This window comes from Papaver somniferum, chromosome 5 (assembly GCF_003573695.1).
Source record: "Papaver somniferum cultivar HN1 chromosome 5, ASM357369v1, whole genome shotgun sequence".
NCBI classification, from domain to species: domain Eukaryota; kingdom Viridiplantae; phylum Streptophyta; class Magnoliopsida; order Ranunculales; family Papaveraceae; genus Papaver; species Papaver somniferum.
The window spans coordinates 59550387-59560627 of NC_039362.1; the positions used below are offsets into that span (position 1 = coordinate 59550387).

The 10241-nt window shown below is 34.3% G+C and overlaps 1 long non-coding RNA gene across 6 annotated transcripts; it reads left to right on the top strand.

Annotated features, from left to right (window-relative positions):
• The first annotated feature begins 5831 nt into the window (after window positions 1-5831).
• Window positions 5832-9009, top strand: LOC113281668. 6 transcript variants are annotated; one of them, XR_003326321.1, is made up of 6 exons: window positions 5832-6378; window positions 6714-6793; window positions 6892-7461; window positions 7612-7790; window positions 7887-8001; window positions 8621-9009. It is a non-coding gene; the product is annotated as an uncharacterized LOC113281668 (long non-coding RNA). The 6 variants fall into 6 exon arrangements; XR_003326322.1 differs by having other exon boundaries at window positions 5832-6120; window positions 6234-6378; window positions 6714-7461; XR_003326323.1 differs by having other exon boundaries at window positions 5832-6120; window positions 6273-6378; window positions 6714-7461.
• Window positions 9010-10241: the final 1232 nt, after the last annotated feature.

The following is a 10241-nucleotide window of genomic DNA, read 5'->3' on the forward strand; positions in this document are numbered from 1 at the left end:
AATTGTTTCCGGTTAAGAAAAACTATTTTTATCTTGCTTTATTGTATGGTATCAATTGTTTAGGCTTACAAAATTTCGGTGCAATTGCGGTGCTTTAATGTCTATGTTGTTTCAATTGCTCCCGTTAAGGTAAATAATTATGCAAGTTGATTTATTAGGTTTGTATGAATTGTTTATGCTTAACGAAAAAGGTTTTCGGGATGAATTGTTTAGTCCAATTTGATTACGGATAAGAGAAACTAAGTTAATTCTGATCTTAGTTAGACTTATCAAAGTGGAGGTTTCGGTTATTCAAGTCTAATCGAATGCCTTGACAAGAAATGCTAGTTAACTAACCTAGTACTTGTCTTGTTTAAAAGTGAAAGATCTAAGTTATATGGATAATTAGAACCTGATGAGAAAAATAGAGTTAATTATGATCTTTATTTTGGTCTTATCGAACAAGCGATTGTTTTTGTACAATCGGTTTAGCAAAGGAACTAAGGTGCTTAGTCAATTTTTGGTTTGCTAAACTATTAGGGAAAATTGCTTCGGGCAATTGTTTCCTTGATAACATATCAAAACAAAATTACTTGTAGTTTCGGTTTTGATATTGGTTATCTAAAATGGTGTGTGGAACCCTCGTGCTTGACTCTTATAGGTTTTGCAAGTCTCTTGTAAGATTTGTAAGATCCTTTCAGTTTGTCCTTTATTTGCTCGTACCTTTGTCATTTTGTGACAAAAAGGGGAGAAATATATGGAGTAAACAAGTGGTATTGATATTGATTTGGTATCACTAAGGGAAAGAACAATGGTGCTTAAACGTTTTATCTAACGAAAAGAGTAAATCATATACTAAGGGGGAGTAACATATCATATTGATGTTTGTGGTTATCTAAACTACAAAGGGAATAACAAAGACGTGCGGATTAAAAATCTACTTATCTTACCTTTAGGGGGAGTATTAGATTTGTTATTATAATGTCAAAAGCGGCATTTATGGACTGAATGTATACAGATTATTATGTTGTTGAATTTGGGAATCAAGCGTATGTGTAATGAATTCTTGTAATTTGTTTATCCATATGATGTAAGAGTTTTGTCACTAAAATTGACAAAGAGGGAGACTGTTAGAGCATAGCTCGGTTGAATCCACCAAGCGTTGGTATATCAAGTTTGATTGTCATATTTTAGTGAAGCAAAACTCATTTAAAGAGTCACTTGATTATATGCTAGAGTCAACTTCGTATAGGCTAGCTTGAAAGTATTAGGACATGAGACATTACAAGTATTATGCGAAGACTTGAAGAATGTGAAGGAGTAAGGAGCTACAACGACGATATCATCCTTCCTCTTGAGGTTAGTAATATTTCACTTGAACTGTTTCATTCCCTAACGTATCTTTCAAGTCGTGCATATTGAAAAAATAACTGCGAAGCTATGAATGATTATACTCTAGTTAGACATAGTATCAAGGAATTACAATACGAAGTATAACGTCTATCTTTTGAACTTCGTATATAAGACATCGATATAATTATATGAATACTATTGTGATTATGAATGGGTATGGGTGAATATTTCTCCCTAGGAAACAATGTTTTACATTCGTTTAAGGGAAGTAAATTCATGAACTTGTTTAGCGAATCGAAAGGGAAATCGTTAGGCTTATTGGTATTGTTATTCATTGCAAATCTTTTGAACTACCAATATGTGTGTTTAGTATAGCCGCCTATAACTTGTTTATGTATCTTGGTAAAACTATTCACAATGCCTGACTTTTGTATTGGTATGAATTTTATTAGTGAAACCGATCTTAAGTAATCACCTAAGATGGTATGATCGATTCAGTGTTATTGGTATGACCAACTCTAGACATTGGGGAACCGATCCTAGTAAGAGGTGCAACCGATCACAAAAGGGGAATCTATCCTTGTAAGAGGTGCAACAAGTTTTTAGTTATTGGGAACTGATCTTATAAACATGTGCAACACGTTTTTAGTTATTGGGAACCGATCATATGACATGTGCACCAAATACAAGTTAGATACCATATATATGTGGGAACCGATCCTAGTACCTAGTCAACCAAGTTTTGGTAACTAGCGTGACTAATACTAGTACCCACATGGAGGTAGAACCGAAACTTGTTTTGGTAGAACCGTGAAACCCATGTTTGGTGATTTGATAGGCATAGTTCTTGGAAGTCAGATGAACCAATTCTAAACTTGTTTTGGAAGTGTGGCAAATCGGTTCCAAGATAGTAAATATGAAAAAAGGATTTACTAAGTAAAGATGTCGACATACTTTGAACATGTGCAGTAACTATTATCTTTTATTGTTCAAAGATATTCCTTAATAGCTAAAGAGAATCCCGGATCGAAATAAATTAAGAATCTTTTAATTAAGGTTTTTAGTTTTGCATATCTTTAGAAAATAAAAATTAGTAATGTGCATTTACTAGTTGGAGATTTTCTAAGAAATTTTCGGTCAACATTTGGACAAAGCATTTCCAGGAATTATGGAAACCGAATTTGGAATATATTGCATATCTTGAGAATATTTTCGGTTTTGGAAATTCCTTGGTGTCCAAACTTCCTTGTCTATAAATACCAAGTTTGAATTTCAAGCAAACTAATCCTCAGAGCCATCAAAACTACCTAGTTGTGTTGTTACTGGTGGAGCCGCCTATTCGGAGAGGAAAGTAACCTAATTAGGCGAAATCTCTTATGGCCGCTCAGTTTAAAGACTTCTTTGGATTGACAAGCTCTATTAGTACCGTTGGTGGGAAACTAGATAATTGCAGTTTATTTTAGTTTTCGATTGATTTGATTGACTAACGGTGGTTGCACTTTGATTGCACCTAGTTTGTTTATGCTTGAGAATCTTCTCTTCTGATATAAGATTCACTCAAAGTGGATCGAAGTTTCGACGGGGATCTTTAGAACTGTTTGTAGATCTAAAGACGTCTTGTGATAATCCATTGTTAACAGACTCCGTTCTGTGTGATTGATCACAAGAGATTCAAGTTGATTGTGTGCAGGTGTTTATTGGAGATCTAAGAATATTTGAAGACGAAGAAGATTTCTAATTTGGGTTCATAATATTTGGTGTGCACCGTTTCGGCTAAAAAGGATCCAACTATAATCGGTTTATCTTTGTGATAGATTTGATTGATTAGTTGAGTAGATCGGCATCAATACGTTTCTTTGTGATTCAAAGTATTGATTGCAAAATCTGGACAATTACTTTGGTAGTTGTTATTGGATAGATCTAAGGACCTGACAAAGGAGTTATTGAGATAAACGGAAGAGCCTTTTGTCAAACTCATATCACTTGTTTGAAAAGAGTTGTTACCGAATAGATTTGTTGTTTCTTTACTGTTTGGAATACGAACCAAAGGAATTGTTCCAAGTACGTGACTTATTGCAAGTTGGAGGCGCATGGATACAAACGGAACTAGGTGAACTATAGGTTTAGTTGCTTGGTTTCAACTATACAAAGTTGGTTTAGATTTTGTATATCGGCTTAATCCTGAGAGTATTTAATTCGGGACAAGGTCCCGGGGGTTTTTCTGCGTTTGCGGTTTCCTCGTTAACAAAATCTTGCTGTGCCATTTACTTTTAATTTCCGCATTATAATTGTTTTATTATAATTAAAGTAAATTGCACTTTGTACGTTAACAGGGCACTTGATATTGATCCCATTGGTTTCCGTTATTTCCGCACCTTTTATCAAGTGATCACTTTGTTGTTGTATAGTCTCGATTTCATATCCATAAACAATCACACAAAGTGTATTGATTTTCTCCACTTGCCTTTGATATTTAATTCACGAGTTAGGCCAGTTCGGACTAACCCTATATCAAGTGGACACTGTGTTGAAATATTCCTTGAGTGATTGTATCTCCAAGAGGTTTATACACAGTGGGTCTTGTATAGGTTATGATCAAAATAAAAGATTGTGGTGTATTTGGGTACCCTCGTCTTTTCACCATGAATATAACAAAATCAAAATAAATGATGAATCTATGAATAAAACAATATCAAAGCATCTTATATTCAGTACGTGATATATGTATTGCTGGATCATACAACAAAAAAATCATTATTTAAATAAAAAAACTAAACAATCAACTAGGTTTTTTGTCAGTATAGCATATACGTATTGATGGTTCATACACAAAAAAATAACTGAAAACAAACCTGAAACCAACAAAAGAAAACTAGTATAATCAGATCTAGTAACGAAATGAATAAAAAACGTAATTAATCATCTAGATCTGGATTATTTTCATGAAAATGGAGTAAACACTTGATTAATCAAGCATGGAAATCGAAAAACATAATCAAACATCAACTAATTGATGATTGGATATAAAAACCTTCGAACAAACATTCAAGAACCGGATTAAGTCGTTCTTTTGAATAGAAAAATGTTGGTTAGATCAATTGAGATCTAGATTATCAAGATAACCAGATCTAGGTTACAAACTATCATATTTGGATCATGAAGAACACCACCAAATGATAGCTTGCCAATCTATATGATTAGCAATAGGATGCCTATCAAAAGATAAACAAATCTAAGTCGGATCCCAATCGATCAAGTTTGTGGACGAAGTAAATCACAAAGAGAAATAAATCGCAAAGATCAGAAATCAATAAGAAATCTTTTTGTCTTCAAATCCAATGTCTTCAATGTACCTGCACAAATAAACTTGTATGCTTATGATCGATCACGCATTGAATGGAGTTTGTTATGGATGATCACAAGTCTATCATCAGATCTAAAAATACATCTGAACTACCGTCAATCCTTGATCTAGTTTGAGTGATATTATATCATAAGAAAAGGCTCTCATGAATAATCAAACTAGGCGCAATCAAGGTTTAACCACCGTTAGTCAATCAAATCAATAATCAAAAACTAAATACAACGCAAATTATAGTTTCACACCAACGGTACTATCTAAACGCTTCTTGATTCCACATAAATCTTTAAACTAGTGTAGTAAGGCATTCGCTTAATTAAGTTACTCTCCTCCCCAAGATAGTATTACAAGTAATACTATTAGTCGACTACCACAATGACTACAAAATGAAGTGTCTGTGTTAGGATAAGTTTGTAAGAAGAAAAAACTTCATTATATGTAGACCAATGTAGTTTGGAGTCTTTGGACATCAAGGAATTTCCATAACCGAAAATATTCTAAGATATGCATTAAACACCAATTTTCAGTTTTGTCTAATTTCAACTAATATACCGAAATCCCTAATGGATGAAAACTCAATACTAGCTAGTTTACAAGTATACTTTACTAATATATCTTTCAGAGATACATGAGATATACTTATTTGCTAGAAAAATAAAACATATATATCCGAAAATCTCAAAAGAAGATTCTCAAATGTTTTGGTTTGGGATCTCACCTTGAGTATCAAGGAATATCTTTGAATAATAAAAAATAAGATTTCATCACATGTTCAAATTACTAATAATGTCGACATCTTGAACTACAAAAATGTCGACTTTTAGTCACGGGCTTCTTGCCACGGATTCTTATTAGTCGTGGCTAATGATGACGTATTGCCACAACTTGGCTAAGAGCGTGGCAATAGATCACTCATTTGCCACGGCTTGTAGGGTATCTGCTACGGGCTTACAATAGTAAGTCATGAACATATCTATGGCATTTTAGTCACGGCATAGTAAGTCGTGGGAACTAGCGGGCTTTTGCTACAACTTGTCGTGGCTAAATATGGAACGAACTGCCCATATTATAAGCGCCAAAATTTGGCCCACGTTTTTAATTGAAAGATAAAGTAAGCCTTCCCCAGTCCCCACTGCACTCCTTCTTCTACTCCCACTACCTTCGACCTGAAACCACCATATAGTTCTTTTCCTTTCCCGTGGTCAGAAAATCCTTAACCTACTTCAATGCTTCATCTTCTACTCCATTGTTCCAATCCTACAAAAGAATCATTCCCACTTTGTTGTCAATTTTTCATTTTTAAACCCTAACTGGTGTTCACCCTAAAAACCATCAAAATTGAACCAATCGTTTCGAGTTTCCTCATCTCTTCTTCATTTTCTTCTTGAGATTATATTACGAATCCTAGATACTAAAATTTCATATGGGTAAAGGATTCCGAAAACTCTAGATTGTTCCATTTTTATGTTTGGCAATTTAATTTGATGATTTTTAAGTTATTTTGAATTTAATCGGTATTAGTTTAATTTTCTCAATAAAGATTGGTGGGATTTGGTAATTGCTGGATTTGATTTTAAAGGCAGAAGAGAAGAAGGTCGATGGTGTTGGTTCTTCTTAAATTTCTTCAGAAAAATATGAAGAACATCGTAAAGATTAGGGGGATGAGTTTTCTAGAGAAATTACAGGTATGGGGTTTTCATTTATCTTTGCGTACCATCTACTGTATGTACTCATGGGTTATTGTTATGATTTATGCAATTTGAATGATGATCTTTTTTTGTAGTGTTTTCCTTTTTGCTTTACATTGATAGAGGATATACAGTTATTTCTGGAGATGATTCTTTGAAACTTTAGGAACAACAGTACTTCCATTGTAATATGTTGTCGTCTGAGTTGGCATCACCATGTAGTACTTTGTCAATTTACCTCCTTTTTGTTTTCAAATTTTATTTCCTGTTTATTTTTACCATTACCTTTTTCCTATTATTGTAATCTTATTATTTACAGTAATGTCTTTCAGGATCAAACAATTCATATTCATAGACTTTTGTTGCTTACTAGCAAGCTATTTCCTAGCATTCTGCATATGCAATATCATGGGTGAGAGATACACTCCTTGTTTTTTGTCTCTATTGAATTAAAAACATATATAAATGGAATTAGCAGTCACTCAAATCGATTGAGCTGCCTTGCGATAGGTTGTGAAGCCGAAACAGTCAGACTGACAAGGTACAAATGCTGTTCTTTTATTAAGTCCAATTACTCCAAGGGTCTCAGATACAAAAATTTTGATGCCTCCAATAATCTTCATCTACACTTATGTATGATCTTGAGCTGGTAGGAGAATCGTGATACAGGCATACCCCTGCTTCTGAATGTCTGTTTGCATCAAAGTTGTTAGGAGAACATTTAGGGGGTCAGAAGTAAGGTCAATCAGTTTTGTGTCAAAGAAGTACTTTGCTACAGTAGATCATACCTACATAACTCAAGAGTGTGGATCCAGTCTAGATGACAGGGACAATCAGTTGTTGCTTATATCAGTTGGTGGAAAGCGGGTGTTAACTTCCTGGCTTCTTTAGAATAGGTCTACAGACAAGGAAAAAACACTTGTCAATGAGCTAAGCTACTAGTGGAAGTTTAAAATAGATCTAAACTGCAGTCAGAAATACTCTCTTCAATGTCCTTCCAGTGGCTGTCCACCAACATGCCATCAAGGTTTTTCATCTTTTGACAATTATATACTTGTGATCCTTTTGTACATATCCAAGGTACGTATGTAATCTATGGACACATGTTTGGTTATAGTCGTACTTTAATCTTCTCTAGATTGATTTTATTTCCGCATCAAAAAACATGTCGTTTTCCCTGTATTGCCTCTTAAGTCTTAACTCGTATCAGCATTATTTTATTTTTTGCAGAGTACGTGCACCTAGTGCATCTGTTGCAACAAACATATACTTCAGCCGTGTTCAACTTGCAACTCTCTCGTGTGATACATTAATTCCCCCTTTCAAAAAATATATATGCCTCTCAAAGTAAATAAAGTGGTTCTTCAGTCTTACACTTCATTCAGAAGAAGGAATCAGAAATTCCTTAGGTACAAGTTCCAAACTTTTTAGATTTTTGTTCCAATAGAAAATACTAGTTCTCATTCTAAGTTGGCGTATATACTGATTTTGATTGGTGGTTTTAGACTGCTGGCCGAGTGTCGGACAAGTCTTGAGGGTATGCTTTGGGGGACAAAAGAATTATTGTTGCATGCAAATAAATTGCTGGTTCTTCTCTAGCTACTGATGGTCCCGTTCAAGGTAGATATACTCATCTTCTATGTATTTCAATGTTGTAAGTTTTTGGTATTCCAGATTTATGTTCTCTAGGATATTCAAGTAGTCATTAAAGTTTCCTTTTATAATTGAGGTATGTAAGGATACAAATGCTACCTTTAAACCCATAAGGCTACAACTTTCGGACTTGGAGAGATCACAGAGAACTTTGATTATCTTAATCCATGGTTTCACTGCTTTCAGATTTCATTGGAGGTTCATATTTTTATTTTTCATTTCCTTAAAATTGCTTATGGATGAGTAAATATATGCAGACTATTTGAACGTAGAAACATTGAGCGCATCTCTATTTACAGAGCTTCAATGAATTTATGGGAGCCAATGCTATCGCTGATTCTTTTTGATTTTGCTATGAAAAAATTGCAACTTCTAGAGTTTGTTCTGAAGTCATAACTTAACATCACCTTATCTATAAATTGATGGATTAGTTTTTGGTTAGTGATTGACTCATTGTACCTACTTACTGTTTAAGGACTGATTTTGGTTGTATAATCTTGTAATGTATAGTTCAGGTATGCCAGTTACCATGTGAGCAGATACAGCATACCAAAGTTTGCTAACAATTACAAAGTGTATGTTGTAGACTTATCGGGATTTGGCTGGAGTGACATCATGAAGTGGTATAGAAAGGGTTGAATGCATTTTACTGATTACGGCTACTTCCATGGTAAGCTCAGGTGGCAGATAAGGTGGCTGATCTTTATCTTTTTATGCTAAAATGCGAAGTGAAGATTTCATCTATTCCCCTTTATATCCTCGATTCAAGGTTAAAGACAAAAGGGATGTCTGTCTTATTAGTACTTCTTAAAGTTCTGGGGAAAAGGTTAATCTTGTTTTCAGTGCATATTCACACCTGAAACTGTTCTAATTCTAGTACCGTATGTCAAGTCATGTTTTTGTTTTGTTTCATGTCGAATTGACGATTATGTAATTTGACAGCTTAATAATTTATATTTGAATCTTCTGGATGTATTTGATTTTCTATAATGAATGAACTTAAGCTCTTAATATTTTTTCATGCTTGATTATTGGTGAATGATTTTTGTATGAAGTGTCGGCACTTTCTAAAAATCAAACTGTGGAAAGCCATAATAAACAGAATGTATAATAAAAACTTTGAAGTCACCTTTTGCCACTGGACTATTTGTTACGACAGACCGTCCGTGGCTAGATATCTTTTGCCAGGGAAATATGGTCACTTGCCACGAGTCTTGGGCGTGAGTAAAACTCAGTATTTTCGTAGTGAACTTTCCTTAATAGCAACTCATATTCCAATATTCACAAAACCCTAAAGTATATGTAAAACCGGAAATAAGAGATTTGCTATTGGGACATGCCCTGCAAGAGATCCCCGATAGGGATCAGTCCTATTATAGATCCCCAAGGAAGGGATCGGTCCTGCTATAGATCCCTAATAGGAATTGGACCACCAATCCTATTGATTCCTTTTAACTACGAAGCAAGTTTCGCAAGTCTTCTTACTTAAACTCATGTAGTTAAACATAGTTTTCTAGGTATAGAATTAATCCTAAGTTCATTACACAATCTAGTAAGAAGTTACAAAGATAACATCGATGTAGCAATTACGAAGTTCAAAAGATAAGTGTTATACTTCGTAATTCAATATACAGAAGTTCCAATAGAACTTGTATATTCTTCCTTGACTCTTTTATCATAATAGAATGATCAAGTCTCCAATACTAAAGTTTCATATATATATATATATACACACCTTCACATTTTATGTTTCCAATATAAACGACTTGAAAGTAACGTAGACAGAAATGAAAACAAGTCAATTCTTGTATTAACAACCTCTAGCAGAACGATGTTGTGTTCGTTGATGTCGATACGTCTTCAGATTCTCCAGGTCTTCAGAGTAATACTTGTATGTCTCGACATTTATACACTTCCTAGTCTACCCTAACGAAGTTGACTCTAGTAATCCAATCAAGCGACCTTGAGTTTTCAAACTAAAATATGACAACCAACCTTGACATACCAACGGTTGGCGGGTTCAACCGAGCAATACCCTAACAAATTCCTTGTTGCTCTTCAAAGAGACAACGAAACACGATAAAAAGATTTGACTTTCTGGTTACACTTCAAACATTCATATTTAGGGAAGGTATAAAACCTCTAAGACCGAAATTGACAGTTTTAGAACTAAATCTGTCATTCTTTGAAAGCTCCCAAGGCCTTCT